This window comes from Lytechinus variegatus, chromosome 2 (assembly GCF_018143015.1).
Source record: "Lytechinus variegatus isolate NC3 chromosome 2, Lvar_3.0, whole genome shotgun sequence".
Classification (NCBI taxonomy): Eukaryota; Metazoa; Echinodermata; class Echinoidea; order Temnopleuroida; family Toxopneustidae; genus Lytechinus; species Lytechinus variegatus.
In genome coordinates, this window is record NC_054741.1 from 10314108 (window position 1) to 10335232 (window position 21125).

Here is a 21125-nt window from a genome sequence, read left to right on the forward strand (position 1 = left end):
GTTTTTGCTTAACTTAGAGTCAAGTAATTTCTGTCTGGCTCTCATTTCACAAAAGAAGATTACATTTATGTTGTTATAGTATTACTCAAATCTCCAGACCTGCATGTAGGGTGGAAGGGGGGGGAAGGGAGGGGTTAAGGAGCCCCTGAGGTAGCGCAACATGTTTTAATAGTAAAACTTGTTCCAATGACGTCTTGTGACTTGACATATAAGTTGTTCCTTCGACTTACTAACTCTTGTTCCTTCAATTTATTAATACATCCTCGTGATTTATAACTTGCCAGATTAAACTGGTGAACCAAGTTATAGCAAATCATTGGAATGAACTATAAATGATTAACTATGTCTTGAGAATAAGTAATAAAAAAAGATATGTCATTTCTCCTGTGGGGCTCAAGAAGAGGGGGGGGGGGGGGGTGCAATATACCCTGAACATAAAGTAGTGTTAGCAATTAGTTAGTTAGATAGTTAGTTAGTAATTTTGTTCAGGATTCCCTAGGAAAAGAGGCAGTATACTGCTCATCTCGTTATTTCAATTATTTTTTATAAGTTTTCCTTATAACTTCAGATTACATCTCAACGAAAAACATCCATTTATATGCTTAACAAAACCAATATCTTTCCTGTACACAGTGTTTAGTTGAGTGACCCCCCCCCTCATTTTAAATAACTGTTTCTCTTTAAGAAAGCTAAGAAACAAGCAGTAAAAGCCTTTATTTTGATTTTGATGGTGTGTGAAAATCTCATTTTTTTTATAAATCAACAAGTACATGGGTCATGTTTCATAGAACTAAACATCAATTACAAATGCAAGAAAGTCGATTACAAATTTGCAATTCGCCAATGAAATTGTACAGTTTTCAATAGCTAATAACAATACCATGTTATAGGATATAGATAGTGAATTTCATTAAGTGGACCCACTGGCTGCATTTACATATATTGTTACAGATACAAATGCTTCAATATTATCCTGTCTTTTAGGAAATTGATCGCAAGAATATTCATAGGTTTTTAAGCTCAAATCATTCTCCCATCATATCACACGATATCGGTATCTTCTGCAATCCATCAAGCTCTAATTATAAAGAGCATAGGGAAAGTTGTGGGTGAGGCAGTTCATCATTAGCCCAAGTTTCCACTCATATCAAATAATCTTTAAAAAAGGACTTTGTTTTAATAAATGACCCATTTTGTACCCAAGGAATACAATTTTGGACGGTTGGGTTTAATTAGGGCTTTGTTTAAATGACACTTTTTAACCCTAAAATCACAATTTTTGACAGTTGCGTTTAATTATATCTTCATCGGTTTTTACCCATTGACAAGGCCTACTGGTTGGTTTCTGTAATTCCATTGGCTTTTGTAGGGATCTCTTGGTTCCAGTATAGGCAGTGGGTTATAATATCTTTCAAAAGACAAAAATGAATTGCAGAAAGATACTTTTAGAAAGGCGATCGCAAGAACTATGCACAACAAGATGAGATCTGAATCATGATTTTACAATGGACCTTTTACCAGTTTGGACATGTATTATATGCATACAAAGGTTGAACTTTCACTCTGGGGTGAGACTCGCTGATTTGGGATATGTAGTGGGTGGTCTTGAAAAGAGGGGGAAAACAAAGCGATTAAGCACTCTTCAGAAATAACTGTTTTGAGTATTAAAAGCATTTTGATTTGTGATTCTTGTCTGTGACTCTCACAAAATGAATTTTATTCAACGTACCCAAGGTCTGAATGAAATATTTTGATGCATCTGAAAGCGTGTTAATTGTAAACTCGGGCTGATGGAGGCAAGTCAATAAAGTGGTAAAAAAAATGAGAACCCTTTTGTCACTCGGCAGCTCATAGGTTTAATGGATAATCATATCATCCTCCATGGCTATCCAGCTACTAATTAATGTCTCATAGTGTTGCACGCTTCCTTGCCTGGGAAAGATAGGGTAGAAGGTTGAGGCTTGTTTGATCTCTCTAACCTTCATCACCTCCAGGGAACTCAACGGTAAAAGTCACACTTTAATGAGCCTAGGTAAAGGGATTGTCACAACTCGTGTGTGTGTTTCATAAAGCTGTTGGTAAGTTATGAGCGACCTGAAGACGATTGGTGGCTCTTTCTTGGGAACTAAACCAACATCACTCAAAATCTGGTGTATGTCATTTACCATAAGGAATGGGTAATCATTCATTATTAGTTGCTGATAACTCATGAACAGAATTAGGAAACACCCACGATGTAGGTGATTTAGAAAAGCAATCATGTAAGGTTACGAAGAACTGGAACATTTTCCTTGGGTGGACTTGACCGTTTATTAGAGATTTTCTTAGAATCAGACACACCACTCTTGCACTTACTCTCTATTACAATTGCACTTGCATCAGTTTGATCCATTACTTATCTTGCCAATAACTACAGTACGTAATATAACTAAACATGATTATTCTAGAATATATGAATTTATTCTTAAACCACATGTTTCATCATCTTTTGTTTTGTTCTGTGTATATACATTGTATCTACATGAGGGCGCGTTGTGGTCTAGTGGTTCTGACTTTCGCCTTTCAAACAGGGTTGTGGGTTCGAATCGTAGCCATGGCGTGTTTTCCTTCGGCAAGAAATTTATCCACACTGTGCTGCACTTGACCCAGGTGAAGTAAATGGGTACCGGCAGGAAGTAATTCCTCAAAAAGCTGTGCGCACCAGAATCGGTAGACTAGCTTAGCCGTGGTAATAAAGGAGTGGCTTGAGCACCTAGCAAGGTGGATATGTGCATTATACAAATCCTATAAATTATTATTATTATTATGTAAACCAGTGAAAAAAATTCCTTTATGGACAATAAAGTTATTCAATTCCTTTCAATGTTCTTAGGCAGAAAGTAATCAGCTGTATACAGACTAAAACAGTACATGTAGGGATGTATCACAATAAAGGGTCACCAGCCTTTGTGTAAACCCATTGTAACTTTCAAACAGCTTTCTGAAATGCCCACCTGGATGATTTTCCCAGTGTACAGTGGTGTGCTTATTGCAAACTATTTCCTCATTCAATCTCATTGTTTTGCATCAAGAATTGTCTTCTGTTAACGGTACAAATTGAATTACTGATATCAAGGATTTGATCTCTTGATTTTGTGATGTCTAGCAACAAAATTATTGCTAGATATCTGGAAAAGGATTAAATGAGAAAGTGTTTTGCCATAGGTCCATGTACGTCACCACATGCTGGGTATAATGTCCAGGGCTCCGTTTCATGAAAGTAAGGTGTGACGGCCACTTTAATTAATACCAATAGTCCATAGTACCTCGACAGTGAGCCATGGTAAATTGATGTTGATACATGTAGTTCCTCAATAGTTAAAGAAAACAATTTCATGGTGAAGAGCATACTCCTCCACAGATATCACTGGCATACAAAAAAATCATGACCAATTCATGCCTTATAAAACCCCCTCAAAATTGTTGGCTCATTACACCACTGACTTAATTCTGCATTTTAAATTTATTCATCATTTATCTCTTTATTCACAATGACAATAATATTTGCTTTATACTATTCATCATTTAAAGATGTGAAGACTTGCATAGTGATTAATTCTGCTTTGCTGCAAGCATTATGGTTAAAGTAAACCCTCAAGTTGGACCTGATGAAGACGTCTTTACGATTTGGAATTGAAATGAACTTGCTGATATTCCTACAGGGAGGCTTGAAATGAAACAAAATTTTGATTTCATCATCACCTTGTTTGACTATTCGGAACTGTGGTTGTTGACATTTTGTTGGTTAGAATGTTTTTATAGATTACAATTTCTTTGAAAATGAGATCACAAGGAATCGTGTAGTTTGCACTGTGCTTAAAGCGCGAGTAGACTCTGCTTCCTATTAATCCAGCATCATCAACCATCTCATTGTCCATATTCATCAGTAGATGATGTTAATGGACTCTCAGTCACCTTGATCAAACCGACAATACTATTAGTGGAATGAGAAGCCCATGTGTTAGTCCATACCTTTTCATTGCCGATCATTTGATCTTGATTTGATCTTGTTACTTCAACACGTTTCTTGAGGTGTTACCGCAAACACAGCACATCTTGGTCCCATCTTTTTATCAAGAATTGCGATTGATATCAACTTTAAAAAAGCCATCTATGGCATAATACCTGTTCATGTATGTGCCATAATTACTGGCGAATCCAGGGGGCACATCTGGCTCGTGTCCCTCCACCCTTTTGAGAGTAATAATCAATTTTTTTTTAAATGTAAATATGCCATTATTACCCAAGTGTGCCCCCTTTTGAAAAGACCTGGGGGGGGCTTGTCATTTTTTTGCAGACGAAATGTCATTAAATTTTAGATGAAAACCTTTTTTTTTTTTGTAAAATTTTTTGAGAAATGTGCCCCGCCCCCCCCCCTTGGAAAACCCTGCATCTGCCCTTGGCTTTAATGCTATCTTTGAAACAGTCCCTTTTAATGCAACAGTCATTTTTGCGATATCAATTCCAGTAAATGATAGGCCATTGGAAGTAATGTAATATCAGTGTGGATTCGTTTTCTTGGTGTGATTGTGAATAAACACCAAGGAGCACTCTGATTGGTTAAAAGAATGAGTATTCATCTTATGAAGAGAACTGAATGAATGGATATACCCATTCTATATTGTGATGTTGTTGGCCTTCAATAGAGTCATCAGATCAATGCCCTAGCCTCTGTTTTAAAAATGCTTTCTGTTCTCTGTAAAATACTGAAGTGGTTGTGATTATGGATGTCTGTCATTGGTTAAGGATGATTAAATGGAGCTGCGTTTATTCATTTTTCTAATCTTATTCATTTTTCATCTGTTCTTGCTTAATATAGAATCAATGCATTCATCAAACTGCCAGAAACACCTCCTGGATCAAGCACTCTCATCTTGAGTGTTCAATAAAGCTGATTCCTTTGAACTGTGCCTTATGCTGGTAGCCCTAACAAGCCAAGGATATTGGTAAGTATCATAAAAATGTTAGTGTTTCTGTGAAAATTGTAATCTTTGACATTTTTTTACTGTCAAGATAATAGAGAATATCAGAGAATAGTTCTTTAAATCCATTGCATATAAAAGGAACTGAGCGGTCACTGTACACAGATAATGAGCATTTGATAATTCTTTAACAATAGACTGGAATGTTGTAATACCACAAGATAACTTTATGTTTCCTTTTTTCCTGTCAGTTTACTCCTCTCACCTGCAAGATATTGATAGATTGGAGAGGGAGGTTAGGTATAGTTATACAGGTGCAACAATGTTTGTTCCTGCAACAATTACTACAGGCTTTATTTCTTATGGTTCTGTGTTAGATTTAGGGTAGGTATATAGGGTATAGTGCTAAATCCGGGGTTAAAGTAATACCCCTTTCATAAACCCAATTACTATGAATTAGGCGGCTAATAGCAGCATAATTTGGTCGTAAAATTGGAGGAGGACAAGAGTTATCCGCATTACTCTGATGCTGCTATTATCCGCATAATAGCGGCATCGGGATAAGATTTTGAGTTTATGAACGCATTTCCAAATAATGCGGATAATTGCCATGGTGCGGTCACAAGGTCACCCTTTTCCAACACAACCGCATCGGAGGGGGCGTGTCCAGTTGTCATGACGATCATCCGCCTTTTTCAGGACGAGCGCTTGTAAAAATAATGCATCTTATATTCAGAGTTTATGAACGCAATTTTTATTGAATTATCCGCATTACTCTTAGGCAGCTAATTGGAGGATAGGTTTATGAAAAGGGTATTAGTCATTTGATTAATGGGTGAAATTTATAGCAGAGCAAATGTCATGCAATAGTTGAACATTTTCTTTCTTTCTGAATGTGTTTTTTTAAAAGTCTGCAAAGTGCATGCGACCTAATTCTGTGATATTTCTTATTGATGGTGTCAAAATTTTGGGTTCAATGATTTCATATTTGAGGAGGAGGCCTATAATATTAAATTCTTCTTTGATATAGTACATTGTCATAAGGTTTTGGTCATGAGATTTCAGCAGAAACCTATTAATTGGGTCATTATTTCTTCTTTTCTCATTCTCCCAAATAGTCACTGTCCAGTGTGACAAATCAGCTCTGACAGGCCAAGATTCATTCTTGATTTCATTCTAATTGGTTCCACGGGGACCATTTACGATTAATATTGGTCAGTATTCAACCAAATTTGGCCTCTCCGTTGGCTAATTGGCCTTGGTGTTTCATCGCACTTTGGGTAGATTCGTGGGTTCCCTTTATAGCAAACCGTTAATGGACTGCGCAATCGCACATTCATCACTTCTGAAAGCGTTGCTAGAAAAGAATGAAAATTATATCTGAATGACTGACCATTTGTTTATCAGCAATCAAACGTCTCTCATTAATTAAATCAGGATAATTTTAGTTTATGCAAAGAGGTGTTGCAGGAGGTTATAGTCTTTGATATGGTCGTGAATGAGTAAGTAAAGTGATATATTTGTGGCATAGATATAGCAGGTCAAGTGAGAAATGAGCCTTAATTTGTGGAGAAGGTTGATTCTGTTACAATTAGAGCACAAGTAATATGGTGGTTGTGCACTGGGGAGAGACTAGTGGCGTACCTAGGATTTTCCACAGGGGGGGCAAAACCGTCCGCCAAAAAATTTGACAACCAAAAAAAAAGCTCAAGCTCGTCAGGAGAGCAGGGATACGTCTTTTGCATGGGTTGTGACTCATCGGGGGGGGGGGCAGACTGCCCCCCCCCCTGTACATACGCTCGTGGGAGAGACAGACAGACAGACAGATAGAGAGAAGAAGATAAAGGGACCTAACTATGGAATGTATATTAGGTTAAGAGAAGGTGCATGGACATTTGACCCTGCAAAATTTGCTGTTGCCTTTAATTTATTCAAGATTTAGGTTAAGGGTTATGAAAGTTGTTTTTTGTTCACTCTAACTGTTTTTAGGTAAGGGTTGATGTGTTGGAGGAAAGGTTTTTGTAGAGTAGCATAATGTGTGTGTTTTATATCAGAGCAATTATTACTATTACTATCAAGGTGATAAAATGGACTCTATATAAGACCAATGGTCTAAAATCAGGTTAAATTCAAACAGTCTAAAGTTTTGGTTTAACTACTTGTATGATTAGCTAATTGTAATATGAATCTCTAACAGTAGAGGTTTGATTTATCACCTCTTCTGACATTCAAATAATTCATAACTAACTGATTATTGTAATGAGTTTTCTTCACCGTTTAAGCAGAAGGAAAGAGTACAGAAAAGAGAAGAAATGAACATTTTAAACAGCATGAATTCCCACAATTTAAGCATGTAGGCTAGGTTAAACTAGATTTCAGAATATGGCCTCTCAAACTTCTGGGTCAGAACTTATCTTTATGTACACACACACACAAAAGAATAAAACCCCTGGATTTGTTATTTGTTACTAAGCTCTACTCCAATCAGTGCATCTCATATTGTGTACCCAGGATGCAATGGTGCCTAACAGTCAATTCTGTCTTCCATCAATGCACAGTGTTTTCTTCAGTGTAAATTAGCTCTGACTTTGCTAATGCCTCTAATCTCTTCCATGGAATGGTAAACAGTTGCAGCCAGTAAAAGGGATGCATGCATTAAAGTAGGCTAGGCTTATGACATGGCTCCAGGGACATAAATGTGTTTTTCACCATTGCATGTTTTACAGAGGGCACTGACAAGTTGACATCCTCTGACAGTTACTATGGTAACGGTCAGATGCCAGTGCCTCTCGGCCATTCAAAACCAAGGATTTCACTGAAATATAGTGGGCACTGACAATTTAGTCAGTGCTGACAACTTTCATGAAAGTATGAAATAACCCCCTGATGTAGACTTTACACTCTCACAAAGCTGTCTAATGTCGACAGGGCAAATTCATGAATATTCATCATACTGCACTGGAGAGAGAAATTATAACAATTGACCAATCACAACGATGGGCACTTCTCTATCGTTCATTGCCAGTGCGTGTGAGTTGGTTGGTAGTGAACGATATTTGCTTTACCATATTGGTAGAAGATTTTGAAAAAGTTGCAAAAGGCCACGTCGCTGTGCTTCATGAGTTGTTCTAGATAGCGGAAAGAAACTTTCAATTTTTAAAACACAATGATAAGACTTAATTTATGTGTTTTGTTGTTTGAATTATACAATATTTTGACTTTTACAAATTAGACAATAATGACTATAACATGACTGAACCTAAAAATTTACAAACAAAACAATTTCATATTTATATAATAAAATACATAAGAAATAGTGAGTGGGTGACATCATCAGTCCCCACATTTGCATACACCTTAGGATGCGTATATACGTGTTTTGCAAAATTAAGCAAAACCTAAAAATGACATCAGATTTTGATGAAATTTTCATTGTAATGCTAGTTGGATTTTTCTCTTTATTCAAATCAACTTATTAATGGGGACTTGTCCCTTAATGATCTTTAACACAACTTCCTGATAAAGGGATGTTTATGTCGGTGTATTATAGGAGCACTTTATACTGTTAAGTATTGTACCTTTTTATTCATAATGCCTCCATCATTCCTTCATGTTATTTTTTTTTCACAATTCTGTAAATTGATGATCTTAAGTGGATTTTAACAAGTGAGCTATGAGAAAAAATGTTGTTCTTTCCATTTTCAGTTTTGTTTTGAGTGTCTGATGTATTGAAAAAATGTTTCTCACTCAATCTATTCATCTCTTTCTTTATCACAATACCTGATACCCCACAATTGGGTTTTCTTACTTTCTTTTTTATCTTTCTTTTTTTTCTGTCTGTCTGGCTTTCTTTCTGTCTGTCTTTTTTTCTTCATTTTGTCTTTTCTTTCTTTTTTTTTTTCCCCTTCCTTGCTTTTATTCATATTTTCCCACTGTCTCATGTTTTTTTCAATGTCAAGAAATGTGGTTTCTGAGGATGAACTGTAATTCATAGTTTGATCAATAGCTAACTGATATTTTTGTCAATCACGATCATTGTAACATGGGCGTTTAATTCAAATCACTGACCAGGAACCAATCAGAAGTATCCACCATAAACCTCTTTGTCTTGGATCTTGATCTAAAGTAGATATGAAAGAAGGAGTTTTGAAATTTTTTATCTTTTCCCGAATATTTCTTGCTTTCAATGTAACTTTTTCTTTCTCTTATTTTCCCCCCCAATATTAAATCTTTTGTCAACATTCTGTATTTCCAACATGATTCCTGTTTAAGTTCTGTTACCGTTAGTAGGACTTACTAGGAAAACCGTTTTTTGATCGACTAAAGTGGCTACCCTGTGTAAATATGCTGTTATTATTATCATTACTGTAATTAGTTTGTTTCATCTTACAAAATCTTTATCTGTAAACAAGATTTTCCTGGAATATTACGTTGATTTGGGGATTCCTTGTGTTATAATTGAAATGATCAGCTCGCAAAATGATTGACTCAGTTTGAAATATTTCCCCTCTGTTTGAATATTAGTTGCAACTTTCAAATGCCATGTTAGCTTTGTTTTTTTTTTCTTGCATCAGCATTAGTGAGTAATATTAGATAGCCAAGACAGATAGCCAAGCGCGATTGGTCAATTGCGCGTCACGTGATATGATCGAAATCCGTGTATTTTCCCAGCCGGTCCACCTTCGATGAATATATTGACCAACCGGTCCGTGAATATATTTTTCTACGTGTATGGCGCCCTCTTGTGGATTAGATGTTACCAACTAAACGGAAATGAAATATGTGAGACTAAAGTATCTGAACTGGACTCTAACTTAGATCTAGGGCTAGGCCTAAAACAAACTTGATTTGATTAGAAAAGGGCCATTCACTGCATTAGAGTAGTAGTAGACTAAAGTTACATCTAGATCTATACCAGTTCCATCAATCACTGTGACTATCGTAAACAACAGGCTGCACGCATCGTTAGGCCATTTTTATCTACATCATTAAAGGCTATCTAATATAACAGATATTGACTGATGGGATGTGTAAAAAAAAATTCTTTGGACCGCCTAAAGGATTAATATTTTCCCTCGTGATCATATTTTCCCTCAGCGCTGCGCGCTTCGGGAAAATATAAATCCGGCGGTCCAAAGAATGTTTATATTACACACCCCATTAGTCAATATCTGTATAATATTGCCCTAGGTAAATCAATGCATTAAAATTGAACACAAGATAAGAATAACAAATCTTGTCTGCTTGTTTTATTTAGTTTAGTGCATTTCATCAAAAATTTCAAATTGCAACTTGTTTTTGTTAGTTTTGATTACATTACTATAAGCTCAAGTTAAAAGCCTGTAATAGTAAGTGTTCCTCTATAAGATAATGGTATGCTGTTGTGCCTACAAAAGCTCAATTTCTTTAAACTCCTGTGGAAACTGATCTATGTTAGTCAAGTTCAAATCAAGTATGAGTGTTAATGGACTGAAAATCGACTGCATCGAATTTGACATGAGCAGTGGACATCTCCAGCGAAGGTGATTGATTCCACGGACACTATTTACAGGAAACCTCTCCATCTCCGGCCAAACAATGCATTGATATGCATTGATATGTATTGAGGTCACAAAGTGAAGAGTTCTCTCTCACCTTTCCTCGTCCACTTCCACAAATGCAAATGCATGTAATGGCCAGAGGGGGCTATGCAGTGTTAAAACAATGCATTTGCATCCGTAATGACTACTTGTGTGGTTAAGTTGTGCGAGATTCCTCTTTTCCAGGTTATTTACACACCTAAAGTGAATGCAAAGGAGACGAATTTGTGGTCTTGTGTGGATGGGCAGCGGAGGTAATATTTCTCCTTGATTGATCTTAATTAAATCATTGAAAACAAGATCTCAAATCTCAGCTCGTATATAATGTTTCTTACCAATAAATCGCTAGGGCGTGCGTACGCCAGTCCCTAAAAGCGCACTTTAGTAGGGAGTAAAGGATCTACCTTTAGTACGCTGGAGTGGTTAATGTCCCATTTAGACGAGGTCGTTTCTCAGCGCCGCCTTTGCACACATGCTATTCAAGCCCTTGAATCGGCACTCCAAGTTCATTAATCTCAGGCTGGCGCTTTTAATATATTTTGCACGATTCACGATCGCTTATCAAGCATCCTGACACGGCATAATTATAGTGTCAGAAAAACACTCCAAGTCTTCTCTTTTTTCACTCTTTACTGCCTTTCCTGCATACTTGCAGGGCAGTGAGACATGTCAAGACCAAGGGCCGATGTCTCCCTTTACTCTAGGCCACCCGTTAGTGAAGTAGACCTAGTATAAGCAGTAAAAGAATGTTCCCACTGTTACAACTTTGATGTATTATCATATATACAATCATGTACAACCTCTTTTCAAATTGCACAAACCCAAATCATAAAATGCATTAATCAAGGGATTCCTTTATGCATTTTTCCTTAAAGGAAACGAAACCCTGGGGAAAATAATCTTATTGGAAAGGGTAAAATGAGAAGCACCATTTTCAAACTTTTAAAGTTTCATCAAAATCGGTGATAAGAGTTATTTAGTTTGAAGCATCTTGCGAAACTTTCTTTCACGATTCTCAAATTGGCAAACATGCTATATAATTGCTGATTTTGTTTTATAATCTATTAGTTTTGTTCCAATATTTTCAGATTTTATTTTATATGTTTTCTAATCATTGCCCGACCGTGTCATACATGTATGTGGTGTGAATTATATTTTCTCAAAACATACTGTAAACATGTGTGCTCAAGATGTAATTTGAAAGATAATGGGCCAAATATAAAAATTTGTGTACAAAACAGAAATTGTCCAAAAATCTGTCATTTTGAAGCATGTTTGCCAAATTGGGGATCCCCTACATGTAGAAGGTACAATCTTCCATAACTCTCTTATTTTACAACCAATTTTGATAAAACTCTCCTTTTCTCTTTATTTTACTTTTTTTTCTCAGAATCATTTTACAACCAATTTTGATAAAACTCTCTTTTTCTCTTTATTTTACTTTTTTTTCTCAGATTCATTTTCACCTTGGTTTCCTTTATAACACACAACATACCTCTGCATTCCATTACATATATTTTCTGTATGCTGCGTTTCAAATCACCTAGGTGTATTCTTTTCAGGCTCTATATTAGATAGTGTCATGCGTGCTCATTGTGCGATCTGTCATAACCTTCGACCTGCAGTGGGAACCTTCCCCAAACACTCACCAATATCACTCTCCCCCCTCTCCCTTACAGCGGCCGATTCAGACCGTGTTGTGCTATCGGCAAGTTCATTTCCACCACCCCTGTAGGCAGACACCGCCAATGTGTCGGCATTTCACACAGAATCTCTCCCTTACCTTAATACCCATGGTTCACCTCTCTCACCCCTTCCCCCGCCCGTCTGCAATTCTTAATGAAAAGGAGACTCCATCAATATTATGATTTGCATGGTGATTTGAACATCCATTCATTACTCCATTTTCATGCCATTTCAATCATGTAATGTAGTTCAGTCCTTATTGAGATCATTCTCCTTACTTGTCTATTATTTGTTTCACAAGCCCTCAATATATCATGCTTCCTAAGATTCTTTGTCATAAATGAACCCTCGAGAGCATAACAACACACTCATCTTTTATCTTTCACTGGTGAACTGTATCACCTTTTGTTAGTGTATGACATTTTTTTTTTTTCATCAACATTTGATAAATAAGAGATAAACTGAAATTTAAAAATCTGATAAATGATCTGCATTTGGTTCTCCCACTAATAAGAGTATCAGTTAACTTTCTCATAGTTAAATTCAGTTGTGTTTGCTTTCCAGATTTGTTACCATGGTAACTACCATTCAACAGTCACTTAAAAGCAAGGTTTCAAGTTTACCCTCCAAAAGCAAAATTGGCATCAGTGCTAGCCTCCATGCCTGCATTCAACATTCTTTAAGCATGCAGTTATAAAATTATATTGAATATTTTGTTCATCCTCATGTCAAAAACATGTCACAATTGTCCAATTAAAAATCCTGTTGCGGTTTTAAGAATGTCATTAGTTCTTTTCTGCAAAAAACTGAAATTGATACTGAGTACATATCATGTAACACATATCTCTATATCCCATTGCATTTAAGAGAAATCCTTTACCCTAGAATTGCGGTTTTCAAGTGGAAAGTATTATTGTATTATAGAGAATTTTCATTTATTTGTACTGTTTCAACATTATATACATCTTATTTTAATCGCGATCAAAAAAAATTGTGTGATTGCCACAGAAATCTAATCTTCAACCATGATCAACCTGTGGAGTTGTTTTGGACTGATGGGGTGAATACCCTGCTGCAGTAACTTTTTATATCATCCGTTTGATTTTTGATGTTTTAGCATGTGTTACTGCATTTATTGATAAATCGAAATGAAAATTCATAATAAAACTAAGAAAAAAATCATATAAAGTAATTGATCAGAGTATGAATGTGACATTTTACATGATAATAACAGCTCAGATATATTTCGTGTATTAACTAGTTCAAATAAAATGAAATAATTATGATGCAGGTACCAGTCATCATAAGTAAAAAGCTAGAATGATCAGTGCTGTGGATTTGTGGAAAAGATAATAGAAATGAATATGAGGCATTGCTTCATATAGAGCACTTATACATGTTTGTAAGTGAAGTCGGTTCCAAGTTTCTTAATCTGTTGGATACTAGGACTGTTTCTATTGTTCAAAAATGGGCATTCAGATTCTACCCATTGACATACAGGTTGGAGATTCGGGTACCATGGACCCCTGAAAGAATCACGAAGAAGAAAAAAAAATGAAAGAGAATTAAAAGGAAAGAGAGAAGGATGAAAGGTATTCTTTTCTGAAGATTATTTCAAAATCTATCACAAAATTATATTTCTCGATTAATCAGATCAAAATATCACTCACTCGCAGGTTTTGTCCCAAATGTCATGTCTAGCCCATTTTTTACTTCGTTATTCCTTTGATTCTATCTGATCTGCTTCTAGGCAGGAATGCATCTCTGAATGTATTTTCATCATTAAAAGCATTGATAGATGTACACAATGTCGTACATAATTTTTGAAGGCGACCCCCTGTTGAGGCTATTACAATTCATCATAATTACTTCATAAGAAGCAATATGTGCAAATAAAAGCGAAATTGAGCTTCATTTGAATTAAGAAATATGAATAAATTATGAGTTTCCTTTTATTCTTCTCAATTCTAATCATGAAATCTATCTGAGTAAGGTTGTCTGTTTAATCTCTGAAAAGAGACTGGTTATCTTAGATGAAGATTGGTAAGCTTTAACATTTGAATTGACCATTTCATACATTTTTATATTGCGTTATACAGCATTGTATGACATTGCTCCTGTCTGAATGGGGTTGGTGCAATGTGAAGTGTACCATTGCTATCATGTATCGTTACCACAACTTATACCCAGATGGAAGAGGAGATTTGCGATCCATATCTGACATAATTCAGTGATATATCGTTCCAGAAAGGAGAATCGAAGTCAAACTTGTAGACGGTACAGAAACCGAACAAATCCTCCATGATTTATGGTCGCGATGTTTCCGCATTTCCCCCTCTTCCTCACGGATTCATTCGGTTTTAGCCCAAACCGGTGATTTATTCTGTGAAGACGATTGTATTGAACTGGCTGGCGAGGTCTTTTGGTGAAGCAAATCAGAGAAAATGGGAGCCATGCCATTGCTTGTTTGTACAATGCCTTCTCTAAGACTAGTCAGTCTCGACAGTTTTTAACTTGAGTCATTTATCAAATAATATTTGGGGGCTTGGGGCCAGACATTTGGAGAGGAAATTGGATTTCCTTTCAAATTTATGGCCATTAAAAAACCTCACATGTAAAGTAAATAGACAAGAAGTTAATTTCTCAGTACTCTCAGTTTGGCTGAAATCTATTCGGTAAAACTCCATGTTTAAATCATGATCTCCATTCATAAGCGTTGGCTTTCACTCATCCTTGCAGGCAATATTGATTTATTTTCTTTCAAGAGTTGATTGAGAATACATTTCCTGGACAATCATCAAAGTACGGATAAAACTTGTCTATAGTTAATGTACTAATAATGATTTTAAAAAATAGGGTATTTATGTTGCATGTGAGGCTTGGATAATTTGGAGATATCTTTTTTTGTGATATAAAATTGATTTGTACTAAAGTAAAACATGTATGAAATGAGTAAACAGATGGCTTTGAAGTCACAATCCTACATGAGTTGCAGTAAAATCATTGAAAAATGCGAAATTCCTTTTCACTTACATTAAAAAGCATTTAAATGTACAGACTCTTATCTCAGACATTAAGGCCCGAATTCAAAAAGGTGGTTTTGAAAACCCAAGGTTGAGTCCATGGTTTTATGCAGATTTCCTATATAGATTACGCTTAATTTAGCGCGTATCGGGCGCGTGTATGAAAAATCTGCATAAACCATGGACTCAACGTGGGTTTTCAAAACCACCTTTGTGAATTCGGGCCTAAGTGCTTTCAACGTGACTCTAAGTCACATTTAAATCTTTATGAAGACTCCATGGTATTATCAGGGGGAGGTTGGTCTGAAAACACCTATAGTGTCATTATTGAGCACTATGTGACAGCTCTGGCCCTAACTGAATGAGGTTTGTTAACTGATGAAATTTTCATCAAGTTTCTCAGTAAAAACTTCCTGAAGCACAAAGAGCAGTCATAATTCATTTACAAAACCGTGATGTCTGGGTATAAGAGAATTATCAAAGAAAAGAGATAGCTTGCAGGGACATTTTGTTGGTTACAGTTTCAAACATGTGATAGAATTTCCATAAAATTTCTATCATAGAATTCTTTTGAGGTGCTTCACCAGGCTTCATGGCAGAGCATACTGACTAGAACAGTAAGCGTCTTTTCCGTTACACCTGCCCAGGTTTCAATACATTTCCCAATATTAGTTACATGCTGTGTCAGAAACGCTAAAACTATCGACACGTGTTCAACATGAAAGGCAATCTGAGGTATGAGGCGGGGAGAAATATTGTCGTACTTTAGCGACGTGATGGTGTTTGCAGTGCGGGTCGGATGTCATTTGGTCTTAGGTTCCTTGAGTAACTTTTACCTTCCTTTTTCTTTCTTATACAGAAGTGTTTTCTAGAGGATTAAAGATGGAATATTGGTGTACAAAATGAGGTTGAAGTTTCTGCATCCTGGGATGATTGAAAGTTTTAGGCTATGAATTTAATATGCTAGTATTTTGGGAAATATGAAAGTGATGTGGTAGTGGTAGTGGTGGTGAATGTTAGAGGAAATAGAAAATAATGAAGTTGATAATGAAATTGTTTTAGGAAACTATTTTTCTGGAAGAAATTCCAAGGATTTATAATACATCCTGATCAACTGTGTGTGATCGAATAGTGACCAGCCAGATATTAGATTAAGATTTAGACATTGTAGATTTAAATACAAAGCTTAATGATTTGAATTTAAAACAATAGAGATTTTAAAATTAATTCTTAAGACTAATATTGCTGATGTTTATCATACTTTTTTGTCTCACCTGCATAGCAGAGTGAGACTATAGGCGCCGCTTTTCTGACGGCGACGGCGGCGGCGTCAACATCAAATCTTAACCTGAGGTTAAGTTTTTGAAATGACATCATAACTTAGAAAGTATATGGACCTAGTTCATGAAACTTGGCCATAAGGTTAATCAAGTATTACTGAACATCCTATTAGAGTTTCATGTCACATGACCAAGGTCAAAGGTCATTTAGGGTCAATGAACTTAGACCATGTTGGAGGAATCAGCATCGAAATCTTAACCTGAGGTTAAGTTTTTGAAATGTCATCATAACTTAGAAAATATATGGACCTAGTTCATGAAACTTGGACATAAGGTTAATCAATTATCACTGAATATCCTGCGTGAGTTTTATGTCACATGACCAAGGTCAAAGGTCATTTAGGGTCAATGAACTTTGGCCGAATGGGGGGTATCTGTTGAATTCCCATCATAACTTTGACAGTTTATGGATCTGATTCATGAAACATGGACATAATAGTAATCAAGCATCACTGAACATTTTGTGCAAGTTTCAGCTCTCATGATTAAGGTCAAAGGTCATTAGGGTCAATGAACTTTGACCGAATTGGGGGTATCTGTTGAATTACCATCATAACTTTGAAAGTTTATTGGTCTAGTTAGTTAAACTTGGACATTAGAGTAATCAAGTATCACTGAACATCCTGTGCGCATTTCATGTCACATGACCAAGGTCAAAGGTCAATGAACTTTGGCCGAATTGGGTGTATCTGTTGAATTACCATCATAACTTTGAAAGTTTATGGATCTGATTCATGAATCTTGGACATAAGAGTAATCAAGTATCACTGAACATCCTGTGCGAGTTTCAAGTCACATGATCAAGGTCAAAGGTCATGTAAGGTCAATGAACTTTGGCCATGTTGGGTTTTTTTGTTGAATAACCATCATATCTCTGTAAGTTTATTGGTCTAGTTCATAAAAAGTGGACATAAAAGTAACCATGTATCACTGAACATCTTGTGCGAGTTAGAGTAGTTTTCAAAGTCAGCACTGATGCTATATTGAACCGTGTGATGCAGGTGAGACGGCCAGAGGCATTCCACTTGTTTTCTCAATTCAGGTTGGATTTGTTACCGGACACCATGAAACTTCTGAAAATATGCTAGAACTTAATTTTAGTTTAAAGGTTTGTTCATATTTATTTTTGAATATGTTGTTTCTTATTACTATCGTTAAGTCTTTTTTCCTTCTAGGTACTTTTTCTGACATTTTACATTGATCTGGACTTTTTAAAAGTTGATAGTCTTCATTTAGGTATCTCTCAGTTTAAATGGCTGAGCCATTTATTATAACATCCCCCAAAGTATTTTACTTAATTCAAGCTTTTATGATAAATTAGAATTGAGAGTTAAGTTACTACATTAGGGTCTGTGCTGGTAAGAAGAGATTGACAAGACATCATACGTGTTCTATCTCAATTTCATCAGAATGAGACAAAATAAAAAAATCCTTTAATCTTGATTATCTGTGAGTAATAAACAGTCTCCTGTGGTGAAGGTGACAGTATCACAATGTCAGTTCAAAATGTATGAAGGAACAAAACTGTTCTGAGAAGACCTTGGGTGTTTGATATGTACACCCTGGAGTTGAAACATATATGTATACATCAAACAGTGTTGAAAAAAACAAAAGGTGTTATGATAACACTGGAGGGTGTTCAACTGTTGTAATAAGATACGTGGGTATTGAACTAACATCATACTATAAGCATTCTGTAACCTGTGTTTTGAAGGTGTTTAATAGATACCTTGGAGTTCAAACATTAGCTCCAACAGTGTTGAAATAACAAAAAGTGTTATGATAAGGCTTGATGGTGTTGAGCTGTAATACCATACATGGATATTGAACTAAACACTGTGAGACGAGTGTAACCTGTTTTTAAGGTGTTTAATGGACACCATGGAGTTCAAACATACATGTACAGCTCTAGCAGTGTTGAAGTAACAATAAGTGTTATGTCAAGGTTTGGGGTATTGAATTGTTATAACATACAAGGGTATAATGGACTAACATTATACATATAGTGCACGCTGTTGAGTTCAATATACCATAATATGAGTGTCCATAGATTTCAAATTTCTCGCGTGCGTTTATATTTCAACGAGGCCGTAGTCCGAGATGAAATATAAACACACAAGAGAAATTTGAAATTTATGGATACGAATGATATTGTATATTGAACGATAATAAGCATGTATTATGCGTTATATGAGATGGTAACACAAAATTGTAATCAATGGATCACCTTATGAGGTTTTGTACACAAGCTACCGTGCAGAAATTGCCGGTATATGCCACGATCGTGGCCATATTCCGGATTACGTAATTGCAATTGACCAATCAGAAGCCTTCTCTCATACCACCCATCTTATATATATCTTATATTGCATGTTGATGTAAAATGCTTCATTTGGTGGTCTGTGGACATTGATGTGTACTTTATTGTCACATTGGTTTTTTTTTTGTCAATGTGAAATCATATTGGCATTGATTTTCTAGCGTTTGTATGAAAAGTGATATTAGGTACCCTAACAACAAGGTAAACATGTATATAGAGTTTTGGAACATCTTTGGCCATCATCCTGTATTCCCTCACCTTGATCCCTCTCCCCTCAATTCCTCTCCCATCTTGATCAACTTCCATCTAATTGAAAACCGATTCCTGAAGTGCCTTTGCCGATGTGGAAGCATCAGAGTCCCCGGACCACTTGATGGCCCTTGCCTTCCATACCAACACAATTAGGATCCTCCTGTGGCCGTTCACATGGGACGTATCTCCTTCATCATTCAAAGCACTCCTTCGGTGGCGGACATACAATATCCCATTCAATTAGCGCTCAATCACCGTGTCACTTTACAACATTCACACGTCCTTTTTCTGTTCGAGCCGTGTACAGTGTAGGTTATTTTGTCCAAATTATCATCACGATTGCGATTGTAAGCATTTGTATTTGTACATGGATTCACAATATGAACACAAATTCTTTTTCTTCATTATGTCTTCATATTGATTTGGTAATTCAAACATGCTTGCTGCAGAAATGGTTCTTTCTTTGGAAAATTGAGTTTACTTCACCAAAAACTTTTCCTAATCCTATTCTTCTCACTTCATGGAATGTAAAATCTGGAGCAAATGTGATAGTTATATTCTGCATTCATAAAGTCTTTGTGGATTTAATTTCTGCACATTACATAATTCCATAATTTCCAAATGTTCCATCTTATATTTTAGAAAGGGTTTGAGATCATCTTTATTTGATACAACATAGAGTACTTATATATGTTTTTTTTTTGTCTCGCCCACCGGAGGTGAAAGCGAGACTTAGGGATCCAAATGTCATGCCTCGTCCATCCGTCACAATTCTAATGACATAAACAACCAAACTTGGATTGTAGATGGACTTGGGTGACCTGCATGTTGTGCTGCAGTTGGAGGTCACAGGGTAAGGTCAAAGGTCATTTTCAGGTCAACATTAAAGTTTCTGTGCAAGGCTCTTATGTCAAGTGTTATTCCTTCCCAGTCATTTCACAATGAAGTTTCGATACAATTCTGTTGCGTGCCCTCGCAAATCACAATAATTCTGGTGATTTTCATAAGTGGGTGCGACACAAAAATTGCTTTTGCCTTGTTTGTTGTATAGGCTACAATAACTTCAACTACCTCTTGTGAGAAACTGCCTTTAAAAAAAAAACCCAGAGATGTACTGACCTCCTTCTTTTTCACCCGTAGGTGAATGTGATGAAACTAATTTCAGGCTCATTTCCTGCTAGTATCAAGTTGAATTGTGTTTCGTACAGCTTTGGAACATGAGGTTATGCTATCCCATTTTCATTCTAACATCCTCATTTCCGTTTCGTCTTCAAGAATGATGGTGCCCTGTCTAAGGAGAGAAGAATACAGGAATCTAGGGGTTGCTATGAAGATGTTGGTTGGGTCTCGGTGCTAGATTTAATTTTCCTACACTACCTCTCCCTGCTCCTTATATCTTCTTTATCAGTGTCAAACACCCCATTCTCACTTGTCCCCTTTTTTAATGTCTTCCCACCAACTTTCCCCCTCTCTCTCCCACTTGTGCTTTTCATTTCTTTTCAATGTCCTCTTCTACCTGACTCTCTCTTTCTCCTTTTTCAATATTCTCGTTAATCCACCCCCTCTCTCTCACTTTTTCCTCTCCTTTTCAATGTCATCCTCCTCTGCACCCCCCCCCCTCTCTGCCCCACTCCTACTTTCTATTCCATATCTTCCATCCCACTCTCTCCCACTCACAGGTCTACTTTCTTTTCATTGTCCTCTGCTACCACACTTTCTCTCTTCTTTCTCTCTCCCACTCTCTCTCATGCCTCCCCTTTGTTTGTCAAGTATTCCCTTTTCAGTGTCCTCCACTCCACACTTGCCTCTTCCCCTCTCTCTTCCACTCTTCATCACTCCTGGAATCTTGCCTAAGATATGCTCACATAAAAAATAATCTGTAAATTTTTAAATAACATTTAAGTATTTTTCAGGATAGAACTCATTATCCCTCAACAGCCATTGTGAAAATAAGATGCTAATTT

General features: G+C 36.3%; 1 protein-coding gene across 1 annotated transcript in view; it reads left to right on the forward strand.

The window, feature by feature from the left end:
* Positions 1-4864: 4864 nt before the first annotated feature.
* LOC121407283 (deleted in malignant brain tumors 1 protein-like) overlaps positions 4865-21125 on the forward strand; it is a 106076-nt gene continuing 89815 nt past the window's right edge. The window contains exon 1 of the mRNA XM_041598262.1: positions 4865-4985. The gene's annotated coding sequence lies outside the window, so the exon portion shown is untranslated. The remainder of the gene's footprint in view (positions 4986-21125) is intronic.